The following is a 20,932-nucleotide window of genomic DNA, read 5'->3' as shown; positions in this document are numbered from 1 at the left end:
CACTAAAAACCCGCTCTGATAAAACCCTTGCAGCACGGCAGGCCAGGCCAGAACCTCCAAGGCGTAGAGAGCCAGTTCATTCCATGAATCCAGCTTGGCTACACAATAATTATAAGGCACAGAGGAATCACAGAGGATGTTGGTACGGTCGGCAAGGTACTCCCTCAGATTCTTCACAAGCTTTGCACTCCTTAGAGTACCCCCCGCCTCAGGGACTGTGCGATGGGAGGGGCTGAGAAAATTCTCTTAGAACTTTGACAGTGTTCCCCTGCCTCTGCTGGCTTGAAGTTGTGTCTCTCTGGCCTGTACTCTTTGGTTGTCCAACGAGCTGTGACCTCTGCCACCAGCGTTTTCAAATGGTTATTTTTTTAATAGTTCCGCAACAAAGGCCTTCTGGTACTGCGCCATTTTTGTAGACCTGTCCGCCTCAGGAATAAGAGATACAAAGTTCTCCTTGTAGCGTGGGTCTAGAAGTGTCACCAACCAGTAATGACTTTCACCCAAAATTTTGAGAATGCGAGGGTCATGGAAAAGGCAGCATAACATAAACTTAGCCATGCGTGCCAGACTGCTAACAGGCAAGACTTCCATGTCCTCACCAAGAGGATGACTGACCATGCTCTACTCCTCCTCCTCCTCTCTGTCCTCTGGCCATCCACACTGAACAGACGGTATGACAGTTTTGCAGGTAGTACCGTCTATAGCCAATGAAACTAGCTCCTGTTCTTCCTCCTCCTCCTCCTCCTCTTCCTCATTGTCACCCAATCCACGTTGGGATGAGATGAGGCTGGGCTGTGTGTAATCACCCTGTATGGCTCCTTGCTCCAACTCATCGTGCTCCGCCTGCAATGCATGCTCTTTGATTGTGAGCAGAGAGCATTTCAGAAGACAGAGAAGCGGGATCGTGATGCTAATTATGGCGTCATCGCCGCTCACCATGTTGGTGGATTCCTCAAAGTTTTGGAGGATGGTACATATGTCTGACATCCATGTCCACTCCTGAGGTCTTATGTGTGCAGTCTCAACTGAATACCAGCAGCCTTGTTGATGATGGTACTCAACAACTGCCCTCTCCTGCTCACAAATCCTTCCCAACATCTGCAGTGTAAAGTTCCAACACGTGGGGACATCACACACCAGTCTGTGAGCCGGAAGCTGCAAATGCTGCTGAAACATGGCAAGGGCGGTGGAATCTGTAGGGTACTTTCTAAAATGGGCACACAGGTGGCACACTTTAACAAGAAGATCCGGCTGCTCTGGGTAGTATTTGAGAAACCGCTGAACCATGAAGTTAAGCACATGGGCCAGGCATGGTATGTGTGTGAGCTCGCGTCGCCTCAGAGCCGCCACCAGGTTCCGGCCATTGTCACACACGACCATGCCATACGTGTTTCGTCCCAAGGTCCGACTGGATCCTGGCTTCCACTATTTTAACCCAGTGTGCCGTCAGCGAAATGTACCGTCCCTGCCTACAAGCACTTGTCAACGTGTCCGTGGTTAGGTGGACTTTCCCCGTAACTTCGTTGTTGAGGGCATGGCTAATGATTTGGAACACGTGCTTGTGTAATGCGGGGACGGCACATTGGGAGAAATAGTGGCGGCTGGGGACCGAGTACCAAGACACGACCGCTGCCATCAGATTGCTGAATGCTTCCATCTCCACGAGCCTAAAAGGCAACATTTCGAGCGCAAGCAGTCGTGAAGTGTGGGAATTTAGTAGTGTGGCCTGTGGGACGTTGGCTGCGTATTTGCGCTTGCGTTCCAAGGACTGGGGAATGGACAACTGAACACTGCGCTGGGACAAGGACGTGGACGTGCTTCCTGATGCTGCTACTTGAGAGTGTGCAACGAAAGGTGCAGGACAGGAAGCATCTTCGCATGCACCATGGACAGAGGATTGGCTTGCATGCACAACAGTGGAAGAAGCAATCGTGTCACCTGAAGACACAGTTCCTGGACCCTGGGGTTCAGCCCACAAAGTCGGGTGCTTTGCTGCCATGTGCTTGATCATGCTAGTGGTGGTCAGGCTGGTCGTTTTGCCACCCCTGCTGATGCTGGCCTGGCTGGTGGTGCAAATGGCTTTTTTGTCGTTATCCGCAGAGTCTTTATAAAGCAACCAGACTTGGGAAGACCTAACAGTTGTACTGGCAACTTCCTTCATGTTGGTATTACGGGAAACGGTTGCCTGTCTTCTGTCTGTGGCCACCACACTGCTTCTTCCTGCCTGTTGGGGAGCTCTGCCTCCCTCCCCCTGTTTGCTCTTGTCCTCGCTCTGCATGTCTTCCTGCCAGGTTGGGTCAGTTACTATATCATCCACCACCTCCTCTTCCACTTCCGCACCCTGGTCCTCCTCCTGACTTTCTGGCAATTGTGTCTCATCATTGTCCACCTCTTGCGACATTTTCCCTTCGTCGCTTTCGTGTGACCGTGGCCGCTCAAATATTTGGGCATTGCTACATGCCCCATTTCAAGTGGAACGGGCGAGAGGCCCGAATCTATAAATAAAAACGTGAACAGCTCTTCAGAGTGTCCAAGTGTGGGATCATTAGTCTCCGGGCACTCGGCATGGTGGGAGGAAGGAGGATCAGGGTGAGGAATATGCAGTCCAGACTCATGGCTACTGAGACTTGACCATGTGGAAGACAGGGTGGTGGTGGTGGTGGTGGCTAAGTGACTGGAAGCATTATCTGCTATCCAGCCAACAACCTTTTGACACTGCTCTGGGTTCAATAGTGGTGTGCTGCGGTCCCCTAGTAATTGGGACAGGAAGGTCAGGTGAGAAGATGTGGGTGTTTGTTGTGGCACAATTTCAGCTTGCCCACGGCCTCTATATGCTCCATCACCATCACGTCCAGTTCCCCGTCCCTTGCCATGCGCCTTGCCCATTTTAAATTGAGGACAATATCTTCCACGCTCACTACAAATGACTGAATTTGGAGCGAAATTATATGTAATCCGTGTGACGGAGAAACCACAGTTTTAAATACCTGACCTGTAGGTAACTATTTTGAACAGCAAACCGGTGTCGAAAACTTTGCTGACACACTGAAAAAAAATTAGAATGAAGGCCAGAAATGGCAGAATTTTCAGAAAATGTATAAGTGATCAGTGTGAAGGACAAACCACAGTTTTAAATACCTGGCCTGTAGGTAACTATTTTGAACAGCAAACCGGTGCCAAAAACTTTGCTGACACACTGAAAAATTTTTAATGGAGGCCAAATTTGCCAGTATTTTTAGCGCAATTATATGTGATCCGTGTGACGGAGAAACCAAAGTTTTAAATACCTGGCCTATAGGTAACTATTTTGAACAGCAAACCGGTGTCAAAAACTTCGCTGACACACTGAAAAAAAATTTGAATGGAGGCCAAAAATGGCAGTATTTTCAGCGCAATTATATGTGATCCGTGTGACGGACAAAACACAGTTTTAAATAGCTGTATTTTTAGTGCTGTAATATAAAAAGGACTTGGCTGTATTCTGCAGTGCCAACAAGCAAATGGTGCAGAAAAACTGTGTTCTCTGGATTGCTTTTTAAGCAAATAATGAGGTTTAAAAAAAAATATTCCTGGTCCCTGAGACTTGGGCCTTTGTCTAGAAATGTCTAACAGCAGCAGAAGGCAAGACTGGAATGGAGCCTCTTGTGCTATATGCACTGCAGTCTGCTATATACACTGCCTGCCTGCCTATATACACTGCCTGCCTGATATCTCTACAGATGGATTTGTCCTCAGAAGGAATGTTTGATGAGATGGATATGTGTGATGTACTTGTTTTCTCCCGACACTACCGAATAAACAACTGAATCTCTCCCTAGCTCAGCAGCAGCTCTCCCTACACTGCCTGATTGCGGAGTAGACTGACGAGCACAGTGGCGCCAGGTCTGATATACATCTGTTGAGGCTGTGCAGCCCGCCAATCACTGTAATGCCACAAACAACATGGCTGTGGCATTACAGTGAGTGCCAGGCAATCCCTGCATGTTGATTGGCACTCTAAAAGGCGCCAAACATGCAGGCAGGGGACCTGAGCATCCGCCCAAGCATCTCGCCAGTACTCGGCGAGCTCCGAGCCTCTCGAGTACTGAGATGCTCGGGCGAGTACCAAGTACTTGCGAGTATGCTCGCTCATCACTACTGATGGTGCATGCAGAGGCCAAGGCCATGGGCAAGCTGAATTTGTGCCACAACAGACACCCACATCTTGTCGCTCGACCTTCATGTCCCAATTGCTAGGGGACTGCAGCATACTACTTTTGTAGTAAGGTTGTTGGTTGGATAGCAGATAATGCTTCCGGTCACTTTGCCACTACCGCCACCCTGTCTTCCACACGGTAAAGTCTCAGTAGCTGTGAGTCTGGACCTCATATTCCTCACCCTGATTCTCCTTCCTCCCACCATGCTGAGTGCCCGGAGACAACTGATCCCACACTTGAACACTTTGAAGAGCTGTTCACTTTTCCATTTATAGATTTGGGCTTCTCACCCAGCCAGCTTTAAGTGGGATAAGAGGAGAACATGTGTAACGGTCAAACGAAGGCGACAGTGGGAAAGTGCAATTACTGTCGCAAGAGGTGGATGATGATGATGAGACACAATTGCCAGAAAATAGGGAGGAGAAACAGGGTGTGTAAGTGGAAGACGAGGTGGTGGACGATGAAGTCACTGACCCAACCTGGTGGCATACAGAGCAAGGATAGCATCACTTAGAGGGAGGGAGGCTTAGCACCACAACAGGCAGGAACAAGCAGTGTGGTGGCCACAGACACATGGCGGACACCCATTCCCTGGAACACCAACATGACGGAAGTTGCCAGTACAACTGTTAGGTCTTCCCGAGTCTGGTTATTTTTAAAGACAATGCAGATAACCCCAAAAGGCCATTTTCACCATCTGCCAGGCCAGCATCAGCAGGGTAGCAAAACTAGCAGTCTGACTACCACTGCATGATCAGGCACATGACAGCAAAGAACCCGACTAAGTGGGTCCAGAAACAGTGTCTGCGGGTGACACCATTGCTTCTTTCGCTGTTGTGCATGTCCATGGCGAATGCGAAGATGTCTCCCACCCTGCACATGTTGTTGCACACTTTCAACTAGCACCATCAGCATTCACGTCCACGTCCTTGTCTCAGCGCAGCATTCAGTTGTCCCTACCCAAGTCCTTGGAATGTAAGCACAAATATGCAGCCAATGCCCCACAAACTGCACTACTAAATTCACACATTTTGCGAATGCTTGCGCTCGAAACGTTGCCTTTTAGGCTCATGGAGACGGAAGCTTTCCGCAACCTGATGACGGCGACCATCCCTCGGTACTCGGTCCCCAGCCGCCACTATTTCTCCCGGTACTCGGGCCCCAGCCGCCACTATTTCTCCCGGTGTGCCGTCCTTGCATTACACAAGCACGTGTCCCAGAACATTTGCTGTGCCCTCAACAACGAAGTTACTCGGAAGGTCCACCTAACCACGGACACGTGGATAAGTGCTTGTGGGCAGAGACCGTACATCTTGCTGACAGCACACTGGTTTAATATAGAGGAAGCCGGGACCCAGTTAGACCTTGGGACGGATCACTTCCTCCCGACACCAAGGATTGCGGGCCCTAGGTCAATCAGGGTTGCCCCCACAGTCTACAGCTCCTGCACCTCAGCCTCCTCCTCCTCTTCAGCCTCCATATCCGAAATGACCACATCAGTCACAAGCTGAAAGCACTGCAGCACTGCCTCGACCAAGTGGCAACAGGCTGTGCTGAAGCTAATATGCTTAGGTGACAAACCGCACAACGCTGAAGAGTCGTGGACAGCTCTGAAAGAGCAGGCAGATCTGTGGCTGACACTGCTGACCCTACAGCCAGGCATGGTCGTGTGTGACAATGGCTGAAACCAGGTGGCGGCTCTGAAGCGAGGCGGGCTCACACACATACCATGCCTGGCCCATGTGCTTAACCTAGTATTTCAGCGGTTTCTCAAAACCTACCAAGATCTGCCAGAACTGCTTGCTAAAGTACGCCGCATGTGTGCCCATTTTAAAAGTCAGCTCCAGCTTCCGCCACCCTTGCCGTGATTCAGCTGCATTTGCAGCTTCCAGCTCACCAACTAGTGTGCAATGTCCCCACTTGTTGGAACTCAACCGTGTAGATGTTGGGAAGGATTTGTGAGCAGCACAGGGCAGTTGTTCAGTACCAGCTTCAAAACGTCAGTCTGTATTCAGGTCAGCCTCTGCACATAAGAACTGAGGATATGGATGTCAGACATCTGTGCCATCCTCCAAAACTTTAAAGACTCCACCAAGATGGTGAGAGGTGATGATGCCATAATTAGCATCACCATTCCGCTTCTCTGTCTTCTGAAACAATCGCTGCTCACAATTAAAGAGGAGGCATTGCAGGCAGAGCACGATGAGATGGAGCAAGGAACTATACAGGGTGATTCCACACAGCCGAGACTCATCTCATCCCAATGTGGATTGGTTGACAATGAGGAAGAGGAGGAGGAAAAACAGGAGCTATTTTCCTGCGCTATAGACGGTACTACCTGCACAACTGTCATACCATCTGTTCAGTGTGGATGGCCTGAGGACAGGGAGGAGGAGGAAGAGGAAGAGGAGAGCATGGTCATTCATACTCTTAGTGAGAACACTGAAGTCTTGCCTGTTAGCAGTCTGGCACACATTGCTGAGTTTATTTTATGCTACCTTTCCCGTGACTCTCATGTTGTCCAAATTTTGGGTGACAGTCATTACTGGTTGAAGACACTTCTAGACTCATGCTACAAGGAGAACTTTCTATCTCTTATTCCCGCAGCGGACAGGTCTACTAAAATGGGGTAGTACCAGAAGGCCCTTGTTGCGGAATTATTAAAAAATTCCCTTCCCATCTGAAAAGGCTGGCAGCAGTGATTGCACTTTCTTGGACAACCAAGGAGTACAGGCAAGAGAGATACAAATACGATCCAGTAGAGGCAGGGGAACACTGTCAAAGTTCTGGGACAGTTTTCTCAGACCCTCCCATCGCACGGGTCTCACAAGGAGGGATAATTTTACGAAGATGCTGAAGGAGTACCTTGCCGAGCGTACCAATGTCCTCTATGATTCCTCTGTGCCTTATAATTATTTGGTATCCAAGCTGGACACGTGGTATGAACTGGCTTTCTACGCCTTGGAGGTCCAGGCCTGTCCTGCTGCTAGCATTTTGTCAGAGCGGGTTTTTAGTGCTGTCGGGGGAATCATAACTGATAGGCGCATCCGCCTATCAGCTGATGATACTGACAGGCTGACTCTTATCAAAATGAACAACGGATGGATTGGGTCAGACTTCTCAACACCACCAAATGATAGCAGCGTAACATAAACTCAAATCCAGTGTCTTTTTTTGGGAGGTCTATTTCCATGCTCCTCTTCACAACCAGACATGGGTATATGCTTCCTGATTTTGTCTATTTGCTCTTGTCCTCCTCCTTCTCCTCAACCTCCACCACCATATCACCACCATATCTACCATATCAACATATCTACGTCTCTTGCAAGGGGCATTGGAGTGCCTCCAAATTTTTGGCAGTCCTTGCATTCACTGCATAGGCAATACCAGTATGGGAGACCCAATTCCTAATAATGGGAACATTTTTTTCATGAGGCCCTCCTCTGTGTCTTTTGAAAGGGGCATTGGAGTGCCTCCAAATTTTTAGTAGCCCTTGCATTCACTGCATAGACAAAAACAGTATGGGAGACCCACTTCCTAATAATTAGAACATTTTGTTACTGAGGCCCACCTCTATGTGTCTTTAAATTGGTATTGGGGTATTTCCAAAATTTAGGCAGCCGTTCTAATCACTGCATATGCAATAACTCTACAGCAGAACCACTCCTTTCTAATGGGAACATGCTGTTACGGATGCCCTCCTCTATGTGTCTTTAAATTGGTATTGGGGTTTTTCCCAAATTTATGGAGCGGTTGGACTCACTGCATACGTAATAACTGTATAGCAGAACCATTCCTTTCTAATGGGAGCATTTTCTTTTGTTAGTGGAGTTTTTCCCAAATTTTGGCAGCCCTTGCAGTCACATCATGGGCATTACCACTATTGAAGACCCACTCCTTTATAATGCGAAAAAAAATTTTACTGAGGCCCTCCTCTATGTCTCTTCAAAGGGGTATTGGGGTGTGTCCAAATTTTTGGCAGCCCTTGCAGTCACTGCATACGCAATAACAGTATAGGAGACCCGCTCTTTAATAATGGAAGCAACAAGACATAGCCGGCTGATGGCTCTCTAACTATAGTGAGGGCCGACTGTTGGCCCTTTAAGAATAGTAAGGGTCACCTAATGGCCCTATAAAAATAGGCTTTGTGACTTTCAGAGTCCCTCTTTTATAAATCAAACAGGATGTGTCTGATCATGTCTTGCTCACCACATGGGAAGATAAGTTAGTAAAATGTTAAAATGACAGTTACCGGAAAATGTATTTTTCACCATTGAAAGTAATGCAAACGTGCAAAAACACATCAAAAACGCTATGTGTGAACATAGCCCAAGGTGTGGAGGAGCATTTTTGTTTTTGGTTATTTATTTTACCTTATATACAAGTCATTACTCTGGAAAGGATGTTCCTTAACATTTTTCCCCGGAAAATCCATTTTGGTTTCGTTTTTGTATGTTTTATTTTGAGTCCGTAAAAGTGGCGTAATACTCTGACGACATTGTTCACAGCAGTTACCTGGGAGTCAGAGATGCTTCAAAGGGTCTTCCTCATGCTGTTCCCATATCATTTGAGCATTGTTCAGAACGATTTCGGCAATTTCTTGGCCCCCTCCAGACCTCCGGGGGGTCCGCCGAACAAGTGCTCGAGCTTCCCATAGACTTACATTGGGCTCATTACTCAGACCGAACACTCGAGCATTCCAATTTGCTTGACTCGAGCAACGAGTACCCGAGCATTTTAGTGTTCGCCCATCACTAATAAGGAGTCATATGTATGACATAGTCAAATAGTAACAAAATTAACCAATCATTATTAAGCACAGCAAGCAGAAAAAATTAAAATATTGCCCCTAAAATCCCATTAAAAACGATGGGCAGTGTGGTATAAAGATGGTAATATAATGCACAGGCAAGTATGAACACAGTTATACAATTGTACACAATTATATATATACCATTAATCACTTCATATACAGTATATACACAGAAGTAGCCGACTATACAGCATTCCCAGGGGCTGTGGTATATATTTCTAGTCACAGAACTATATATAATACATTTCATAGATATGAAAAGTATTAATTGATTTTGATTTACCCAATTCATAATATATACATATATAAATACCTAAGTATGTACAACGATAACCGCAGTGAAACAATTATTAGCCAGTTATGCCTATAGTTTATACAGACCATGTGCCATGTTGTCAATACCACACTGCCCAGTAGCCCTGGATTTTGTCCCTGGCTACTGGGCAGTGTGGTATTGACAACATGGTACTGGAGAGAGAATTGTAACGCTGAGTCACTTCTCATGGGCAAGCCATGAAGCGAGGAAGTCAAGGCGTCTGAATTCAAATGGCAGGAGGGCAGAGACAAAGGGATACTACAAACGGATAGTGAAAGGCAAGGTCCAGGGTCAGGAAACCAAGGTCAGAGTGCATCAAGGCAAAAGGGGTAGTCAAAAAGGCAAATTCAAAGTCCGGCAACAAAGATCAGAATATCAGAATACAGAGCACAGCACAAACACAGCACTGAGCTAAAAGCTACAACTAGCAAGGTCTCATAATAGTCAGCTAAATAGCCATTTAATCTCCCAGAACCGGTGACACCTGGAAGACCCTGCATGCCAGGCCCGATTGGGCAGCTGGGCTGTCAATCACAATAACAACAGCGCAGCATGCCTCTGCCACTGATTGGGTGATTGGGCTGTCACACATGATATTGACAGCTCAGCATGCCCCTATCCTATAGAGCGGCTGAGCTGTCAATCACAGTGTGGTGGAATCATGAGAAGAAGGCTTTCTGCCAGCATTAGGGTCTCCTACTAATCCAAGGAAACCTGATAGTCACTTTAGGTCAAGCAGTATCAATAACTAGATTGTACATAGTAAATTACAACTCACTTTACACCTTCCTATGTGGATATGTAAATTAAAATACAATGCCAGTTTATATGCAATTATCAGCTGGTAATTCAGTTGATTAGTAAATATAGTGTTTTGATACTGGTGCACTGTTTTATACATATTTGAAAACGAATATGCTTTACCTCTCATTTTATTGTATCAATTTCCTTGATTTTGCAACACTCTATCAATCTTACTACCTGGCAATTTAGTATACCAACTTTGGTTATTTACTTGTCCCTTGTGCCTAATTCTCCTTTGCAATGATTTATCTATACTTATTCAGTGGTAATTCTTCTCTAATCATGAACTGCTATAGTAGCTGCATACAAATAATCTAATGAACTCACAGAGAAAGGGACCAAACCAAGATAAACAAGCTCACTGGGAGAATTTTAACTTCTTAACTTCATTCAATGAAGTATAATGTTATTGGCATCAATGCCAATATAGCAAAAGTCTAAAGAGATAGAAATGGTAGCTCAAACTACTGATACTGAGAACACTTATCTAATAGAGATGAACAAACCTTTTGAAATTCAATTTTGCCAGCTTTGCCGAAAGCACTGCAAATTGAAAGCACTGCAAAGCATCCAAATGCTCTGAAACGCCATCTATGGCGCTGTAAGGACTCCAAGGAAAGTTTTCAACCATTTTCAAGCTCTTTAATGCAAAAAGAGCCTTAGTAATACAGTAGTGTGAAAAAGTGTTTGCCATCTTACTGATTTCTTATTTTTTTTTCATGGTTGTCACACTTAAATGTTTCATATTGCAAAACAAATTTATATATTAGAAAAAGATTGCACAAGTAAACACAAAATGCAGTTTTTAAATTAAGGTCTTTATTATTAAGGGAAAAAGAAATCCAAACCTATAGGGCCCTGTTTGAAAAAATTGATTGCCCCCACTTCCCCCTTAAAGCATAAATTAATTGTGGTTCATCACATCTTTGGTAAGCTGAGTTAAATTTCCCTAGCCACTGTAGGGGTGGTACTCACTCAGGTGCGGTTTGAGGCAAAAAGGAGGCATGTTCCTTTAGATGTCCATAATGGTTTATTAGCTTCATAAACCGTTCAAAAGGAAAATGTAAACAAAACAGCCTTTAGTGCAGGCAGAAACAAAGATAACAGTCCTTTTAGCAAAGTCTCTGGATGGCCATCGCTGTGGTCACACAGGCTGGTGTAGCGTCCAGTGTCCTGGCTTGGTCTGGAGACAAAACATACACAGGAGGCCTTCTCCCTCCAAGCACACAGAACATGGGCCTAACAACAGCCTCCATTTTATAGGCTGTAAACCACACCTAGAAGTGAAGTATGTGGGTTGCTGGACCTGCCCATTCTCTCCTAGCAACCCGTAACCTGGTTCCCAGGTGCACTAATTAGTCCTCTAAGTGCATGCATGCACTAGAGAAAATACTCCGGGCTACATCACAGAGACCAGCCATCTCTGCGACACATACCTCCCATCGACTACGTGACCATTAGCCACCTTACACAACACACAGGCCTGATTACTGCCACACCTGTTCTCAATCAATAAATCACTTAAATAGGACCTGCCTGACAAAGTGAAATAGACCAAAAGATCCTCAAAAGCTAGACATCATGCTGTGTTCCAAATAAATTCAGGAACAAATGAGAATCAAAGTAATTGAAAACTATTAGTCTGGAAAATGTTATAAAGCCATTTCTAAAGCTTTGGGACTCCAGCGAACCACAGTGAGAGTAATTATCCACAAATGGTGAAAAGATGGAACAGTGGTGAACTTTACCAGTAGTGGCTGGCAGACCAAAATTACCCTAAGGCTGCGCTCACACATTGCGTATTTTCGCGCGCTTTTTTGCGTGCGCTTTTTCAAAATACGCAATGTGCCTTGTGTCTGCCAGCAAAGTGAATGGGAAATTCACTTTGCCGTTCAGACACTGTGTGATTTTACGCAGCGCAAAAGCGCAGCTGCGTAAAGAATTGACGTGTCAATTCTTTACGCAGCTGCGTCCTGCGCTTTCTCCTATTGTGCCCATTATAAGCGATGGAATTATGCAGCGGTGTTCACACACTGCGTAATTCCAGCACTTTTTTATGGAGGCGCAGGAGAAACTATGGATACTCACCTATCCGATGGATGGGAGAGGCGTCCGCTCCGGTCCCGCGGCTTCCAGCATCTGCCGGAGAACCATTCAGCTGACTGTAGCTTACCGGCTTAAGGTCAGCTGATTTACAAGCCGGTCACCTGACAGTCAGCTGGTCGCTTCACGGCAGATGCTGGAAGCAGCGGGACCGGACAGGACGCCTCTCCCATCCATCGGATAGGTGATTATCCATAGTTTTTTTCTTTTAAAGCAGTGTATGTACTGCAGCCAGAAGCTGTCTGTACATACACTGCTAGGGGGACACTCACACACACGACACATAGACACAGACAGTACACACAGGACACACAGACACATACATTACATTACATACATACACATACAGACACATACATTACATTACATACAGGTGTCCATGCTCCTCACACTTCATTTCTCCTGCACCTCCGTAAAAAAACGCAGGAAAAAACGCAGTGTGTGAATGGAGGTGCTTTTTTTACCTGCGTAAAAAACGCAGGTAAAAAAAGCAGGAAAATATGCGCGCGTAAAAAAAAAACGCAGGAAAATACGCAATGTGTGAACGCAGCCTAAGAGCGCAGGGATGAGTCATCCAAGAGGTCACAAAAGACCCCACAACAACATCCAAAGAACTGCAGGGCTCACTTGCCTCAGTTAAGGTCAGTGTTCATGACTCCACCATAAGAAAGAGTAGGCAAAAATGGCATGCATGGCAGAGTTCTGAGACAAAAACCACTGCTGAGCTAAAAGAACATAAAGGCTCGTCTCAGTTTTACTAGAAAACATCTTGATGATCCCCAAGACTTTTGGGAGAATACTCTGTGCACTGGCAAGACAAAAGTTGAGCTTTTTGGAAGGTTTATGTCCCATTGCATCTGGCGTAGAAGTAACACAGCATTTCAGAAAAATAACATGATACAAAAGTAAAATATGGTGGTGGTAGTGTGATGGTCTGGGGCTGTTTTGCTGCTTCAGGACCTGGAAGACTTGCTATGGTAAATATAACCATGGATTCTGCTGTCTACCAAAAAATCCTGAAGGAGAATCTCTGTCCATCTGTTCATGACCACAAGCTGAAGCGCACTTGGGTTATGCAGCAGGACAATAACCCAAAACACACCAAAAAGTGCATCTCTAAATGGCTTAAGAAAAACAAAATTAAGACTTTGGAGTGGCCTAGTCAAAGTCCTGACCTTAATCCGATTGAGATGCTCTGGTAATGACCTTAAAAAGGCAGTACATGCTCAGAAACCCTCCAATGTGGCTGAATTACATCAATTTTGCAAAGATGAGTGGGCCAAAATACCTCGAGAGCATTGAAAATGGCTCATTTCCAGTTATCGCAAATGCTTGATTGCAGTTGTTGCTGTTAAGGGTGGCCCAACCAGTTATTAGGTTTAGGACAATCACTTTTTCACACCCTGTAGGTTTGGATTTCTTTTTCCCTTAATAATAAAGACCTTCATTTAAAAACTGCACTTTGTGTTTACTTGTGTTATCTTTGCCTAATATTTATATTTGTTTTGTGATCTGAAACAATTAAGTGTGACAAACATGCAAAAATAAGAAACTAGGAAGGGGTCAAACACTTTTTCACACCACTATATTAGCGGGACCTCAATATATGGATATAAGTAAACAAATGGAAACTGGTGGTAAGTGGTAACCAATAGCCTGTTCCTCACACAATAATCTTGTTTAATGCTATGTTGTCACACTCTGTTTGTAATGTTTGTTCATTGTTTTATGCCTTTTTATACCTGTCTCTATTGCTATACTGTGAGCTGCGATGTCCTCTCACTTTCAAGATTCACCACAAAATGGCTGCTGCATTCCCTATTTCTGCTTTTATACAGGCTATGATAGTCCCATCTGATAGGCTTTGCTATACCATGTAATGTAATACCTGTCTCTATTGCTAAACTGTGAGCTGTGACGTCCTCTCACTTTCAAGATTCACCACAAAATGGCTGCTGCATTCCCTATTTCTGCTTTTATACAGGCTATGATAGTCCCATCTGATAGGCTTTGCTATACCATGTAATGTGATAGCAGCAGGACAGGATTGTTTGAGCATTCTTTGACTTATGTGATCTTCATTTAAATGCCTTCCTGGGTTCCGCGTATGCCTAAAAATTTGACACAAATTTGATTCTCATTCAATTGATTAACTCACCTCAATTCCCTGATAATAATGTGACAGCCATCAGCTGCAACATAACATAAGGAATTTCTGATAATGGACATTTATGGAATTATAGTATTTAAACACAGTAATGTAAAATTGAAAAACATATTCTATGAAATTTTTTGTCATATGTGTAACACCGGAACAAGGAAATGCCCAGCATGCAGTGCAAAAGATGGAAAGAAGGAAAAGGGTGCCTTGACGATAGAGAATGAGGATAGGGGAGACCCTTAAACACTCACCTGAGACTGCACCCTGGGCTCCCTATCGTCCCTAGATGAGTCTTTCCCCCCATGCACGATCACGTACCTAAGCCCTGGCTGGCCCTGAACTAGCCCTAACTAGTGAGTAGGCCAGCAAGACACTAGTCTCACTACTAAAGTAAGGAAAGACAAGGAGGGAAACAAACGGGGAGAAATCAAAACAACAAATGGAACTCCACCACTTAAACTGGAACAACTTCTCCAGGGACTGGAACAACTTCTCCAAGGAGGTCAGCATAGGAAAACTATAAACGGCACAGGAGAAAGCTGGAAGTGAGTTTAAATACTGTAAGGGAGTGACAGCAAAATGCAGCAGCTTAGATAAGAACCATATGCAATCCCAGCAGGATTAAAAAGGAACTCTTAAACCCTTCCACGCCAAGTAAAATTCAATTCCCTCCACTCAAGTTAAATGCCGAGCGGACTCCAAAGAGGGCCTGCAATCTGCCCATCGCTGCAATCTTCTGATCCTAGATCCAAAATGTCTCAGCAGGATGCGGCACATTCATGACAATATGTGGGCATATTAATATTTGATCTTCTTTGATACAGATTATATAATTTAACAATTACTTTATCTTTATCTGTAGCAATAGCCTATTAAATGGATCTTATAAGCTTATTAAAATACAGAAAGTATCTAAATCAGTCTGAATATTCACCAAATAATGCCAACACAGCTCCGGAGTAATTGCATTTTATTTTCATTATTTTGACCAGCTCTTTATAGCGCCTTTGTTTTGATGCTGCCAGGACTTTTTGGAAAAATTGTCAATATGAAAGAATAAAGCTTCCAATAATCCTCTTCGTCCCTCACATTTATTCTGTCATTGCTTTTAATTACGATTACATGCATACCCGTCTATCACAATGTATAAGGAAGTACCTTAATCATTTACTGTCTTTACACATAAAGCTGTTTCCCTACTCACTGAAACAATACACTAGCTGCTGCCTAGCATGAGAAACACAATCCCTCCTAAGAAAGGAAGGATAGGGAAAGTGCAGAACAATAAAAATAAGAAATACATGATATGTGACTTCTTGGGAGAGGGACAAGGGAAATAACCAGTGTTCAGAGTAAAAGACAAAACATATACTGGAGATATACACTAAGAGCATGGTCATTTATTTGAGATTAACTATCAGAAGCTACAGACTGTACATTAGTACTTTTACACTACTACATATAAACTAATTGCACATATGGTTTATAAATTCCTCCAACAATTCCCTCAGCAATTGATGCCTACAAGTCTTCGACATCATCTGGGAGAATTTTCTTTCCTACGTGATGTTTGACGTGTTTCTTGGATTGCACAACTAGTTCAAATCGCCCGACTAAATATCAATAGAATTTAGACCTAGGGGGGTAAAGTCAAAGTCCAGGTCTAAATTCCATTGAGATCCTATGGGGTATTTATAATGGGATCAGCATTTAAGAACCATTTCAAGCATTGCAAGGAAAGAAAATTCTCTCAGGTGAAGCCAGAAATGTGGAAATAGTTACAAGAAACATCTGCTGTAGGAATATTAAAAGAGATTTTTCAGTCCTTAAAACTTCTGTTTACTTATATTATCCATTCCATGGAAAAATTTGGTACATAATTGCAGCTTATGAACATTGCTTAAGCAAATAGCTGCAGCAAAATAGCACTTTTATTTATTTTTTCTCATTGATGCACTATGTTGAAATGTAGCAGAATACTTCCTCCTAGGCTACAGTTCTTTGGATGAAGTCTACTATGGAACCTAGGCAAATATAATACTGAATGCATAGGTTTTAGTTTTTAGACGGGTAGTCCGAAACACAAAGTAATTTTCCTCCTAAATCCCTTTCTATTTAATACTAAAACCCAATCTATTTTCTAATATACTTTAAACAAAAAGTTCCTACCATTCCCTCACTACACTAACTGCTTTATTTTTTTATCTACTACTTCCTTTTTGATGACATTTCCTTTGAGAATCTCGGTGCATACTGGGATACTCAAAAGAAGCGTCATTAGGGGGCAAAGGCTGCTGTCACTGCCGGAGCCTCTGCTCCATCCCAGACACAAAGTGTCATCAGTGACCTCCATTTCCGGGGCTGGACTAGTCCCTGCTCTTCTGAGCATGTGTCGATTGTCAATTTCCGACAGATGCTCTGTAGATTCTTGCAATATTAAAGTGATGTAACTTGCGGGGGCAGCGCTGGTCTCTGTACGCCGGGTAATCTAACAACATGCACTGGGTGCACTTTGTTGCCAGCTTGTTGCTTATAATCAGAGCCAATGAGAGAGTGCACTGTCACTTTGTCTATTGCATGGTGACAAGAATCTACTGAGCATTTAGGATGAATTTTCATTTGTATTTCGGACCACCCTTTAAGCACTGCATCTGGCCTATTATGTACTAATTTTGACCTCATTTGTTTGTCCCCAAATCCTCTATTTTCAGGATTTTGAATATTCTCTGACCATTTGGAATGCATATTTTGACTCTTGCTTTATCTCTGCCTGTGTTTGCTCCATTGGGCCTTGAACCTAATTTATCTTCCTGTTCTGACTCATTGCTTTTCCTGGTTATATGATGAAGGAACTATTCCTTAAAGGTGGTTTCCACTTTCTCAAAAATGAACCCAAAAACTGTAAAATATCCAAAGTAACATACAAAGCAGGTTCTCACCCTCTGCTGCTATTCAGATCTCGATGTTTTAGCCACAGCGGTGCCGCACATGATCGCAGACTGCACTAGCCAAGTGAATGTGAGAGTATCAATGTCCTAGTGTCCTCTCATCTCTCTCCTGTCAGCATCAGCCACCCGATACTGTGTGATCCTGTGTGCAGTAGGTGACCGCTGCAGATATGAGAGAGATGAGAATGTACCTGCTCACACTGACACTGTGTATTCTCTCAGGTCCTGCAGTGTCAGTGTGTGCAGGGCTGAGGATTCAATTTTTGCAGTGCTCCAAAGCAAGCGCTATCGATCAACATAAGGGAGGCGCAAAGGATATTAATTGAGGGGGCAGAATGATACAGTAAGTTTTTGGATATGCCAAGGGTGCACCGAGAACCCCTCATATACATATCAAATAGAACATTTTTTTTAATGTAAAACAAAATAAGAAAAATCTACACTACAAATATGATAAGTATGCTAAGCCCCCTATATGAATATATAAAAGTTTAATTTGAGTATTTTGGGGCTGACAGACTTTCTTTAAAGGGAATGTGTCAGCTGGTTTTTACTATGTAATCTGACGACATCATGATGTAGGGGTTAAAACACTGAACTCAAGGATGTATCACATGTCTGGCTGTGTTGGGTTGTTTATTTAGACCGAAGGATTAATCACCTGGTGATTAACATTTCTGTGACTAATAGCTGGCACATGGCAATGGTCTGACTATGCCCCTCACTGTCTATAGACAATGTACATACAGAGCCTGGTGTGGGTGGGGTTAGCTTTCTCAGCTCTGCTGCATTGCTAAATCTAAAAACTCTGATTGTGGAAGAACAGCTGAACCCAGTAAACTAAGTAATACATCATTGGATTCAGCTTCTCTTCACCTACATCAGGCTGCTCTCAGATGGAGTTGCAAAAACCTGCTGACATATTCCCTTTAAGCGTGCTTCCAAAAACAGCAGTATTGGAAAAACACTACTGTAGGTTTCGTTTCTCTTTTTATGCCAAAGACATAATTGGATCAAGCACCGCTGGCCCGAAATGTGCAAGCAAAGGCAGCTTACAAATTCTATTGGAATATTGGAATCTGATAGGCTGCAGCCACAGCCTGTAGACTAGGCAATGAGCAGTAAACAATAGACTTAAATATTTCTTCGTTTATGAGAGCACAAATAATTTTTAATAACAAGTAAACTGCAAAGTTGCTTGTTTTTACCAGCACTTTGACATTGTAACCATTTTTGAATATGAGAATAAACCTTTAAACAATTTTTGCAAACGAGAAACTACTTGAAAAAAAATAATATATAGGCAGCAGAATATTTAGAGTCAATAATATGATTTAATTTGAGAAACTTTATTTCCATTTATGCCTGCTATTGTTATAGGTGTGTTAGTTAAAATCTACTGTGCATTTGCACTTTACAAATATACCTCTTTTGGCTATCTTAAATTGATAGTGCTGCTTTTGCTGCTCTGCTTCCTCTTTTTATTTAAATGTTTTTTTTTATTATGTATTGTGATTTTGTATGTTTTTTAACCAGTTTTGTTCTATCTTGGTGTCTCAAATAAAATAATGTTATTAATCCTAAATATTCTACTGCGTATATTATTTTTTAAAGTAGTTTTTCTTTTGCATAATATGTTTGTCTGCTTGAATATTGCTCCACATTGCTCCACATTGCACATACTTATTTGTTATGTTTTGAGGATATTCCCTTCTTACCTAGGTTAAGAAACTAAACAATATTTGTTAATAATTTCTCTACTGCTAAAATGCTTCACCTTGAGGCCTAGTGCCCACGAAGCAGAAATTCGACATGTAAAATCCGCACACGTTTTTCCTGCCAGGTAGAAGCATTTGTCAAGCGTTTTTGCATGCGATTTCGCATACGGGTTATCAAGCGCTTGGAAAAGTGCTTGACAACTTGGTCACACTATATAAATCCATGCAGCTGGCATGGAGTTATATACTGTGACCAAGTTAATAGTTAAAAAAGAATAAAAATGGTAAAAAAAAAACAAAACATTATGCTTAACTTCCGATGGCCCCCGGTCTTCTCTCTGGTGCGTCCGGTGTCTTGGGCGGCTCGGGGTGGTGTAAAAGGACCTTCCATGATGTCATTTAGTCATGTGATAAGTCACGTGACCGCCGACGTCAACAGTCGCGTGACCTGTCGCATGAGTAAATAACGTCATAGAAGGTCCTTTTACATCATTGCGAGCCGCCGGGGAGCCAGGACACACCGTACAGGAGACCGGGAGCCATCAGAAGATGAGTATAATGTTTATTTTTTATTTTAAATTCTTTATTTTAACAGGTACTATGGTACCCGGGTCTGGAGGAGAGTCTCCTTTTCTCCAGACCCGTGTACCATCCGCACATTGAATTACTTAATATCCGCATGTGCACATGTACTCATGCGGATATTAAGCGATTCAATGCAAGTCAATGGCGGCAATTACGCCGTGTATCCGCAAAAATAATGGACATGCAGCGGATTTTTCCACAATGATGATCCGCAGCGGATATTTCCGCAGCATGTGCACAACACATGTGCGGATTATCATTGGGGACCATGGGGCGTTTTTTAAGCGTTTCCGCTGCGGAAATTCCGTGGCAAAAACGCTTGAAAAATGCATAGTGGGCTTGCAGCCTGATAGTTTTCTTGTTTTCATTTAGCCAAAACTAAAAGTATAAGCAATGGGAACCACATTTCTCACTACTTTTGTCACAATAAATCTGTTCTAGGTACTATATTCTACTGTAGGTACGGAAAGTATTCAGACCCCTTTAAATTTTTCACTCTTTGTTTCATTGCAGCCATTTGGTAAATTCTAAAAAGTTCATTTTTTTTTTCTCATTAAAGTACACTCTGCACCCCATCTGGACTGAAAAATACAGAAATGTAGACATTTTTGCAAATTTATTAAAAAAGAAAAACTGAAATATCACATGGTTATAAGTATTCAGACCCTTTGCTCAGACACTCATATTTAAGTCACATGCTGTCCATTTCCTTGTGATCCTCCTTGAGATGGTTCTACTCCTTCATTGGAGTCCAGCTGTGTTTAATTAAACTGATAGGACTTGATTTGGAAATGCACACACCTGCCTATATAAGACCTCACAGCTCACAGTGCATGCCAGACCAAATGAGAATCATGAGCTCAAAGGAACTGCCCAAGAAGCTCAGAAACAGAATTGTGGCAAGGCACAGATCTGGCCAAGGTTATAAAAGAATTTCTGCATTACTCAAGGTTCCTAAGAGCACAGTGGCCTCCATAATCCTTAAATGGAAGAAGTTTGGGACCACCAGAAGTATTCCTAGACCTGGCCGTCCAGCCAAACTGAGCAATCGCGGGAGAAGAGCCTTGGTGAGAGAGGTAAAGAAGAACCCCAAGATCACTGTGGCTGAGCTCCAGGCATGCAGTAGGGAGATGGGAGAAAGTTCCACAAAGTCAACTATTACTGAACCCCTCTACCAGTCGGGAATTTATGGAAGAGTGGCCCGACGGAAGCCTATCCTCTGTGCAAAACATATGAAAGCCCACATAGAGTTTGCTCAAAAACACAGGAAGGACTCCCAGACTATGAG

Source organism: Phyllobates terribilis, unplaced genomic scaffold, assembly GCF_046119375.1.
Source record: "Phyllobates terribilis strain yellow unplaced genomic scaffold, ASM4611937v1 Scaffold_3__8_contigs__length_932513732, whole genome shotgun sequence".
NCBI classification, from domain to species: domain Eukaryota; kingdom Metazoa; phylum Chordata; class Amphibia; order Anura; family Dendrobatidae; genus Phyllobates; species Phyllobates terribilis.
This window is presented reverse-complemented; position numbering follows the sequence as displayed.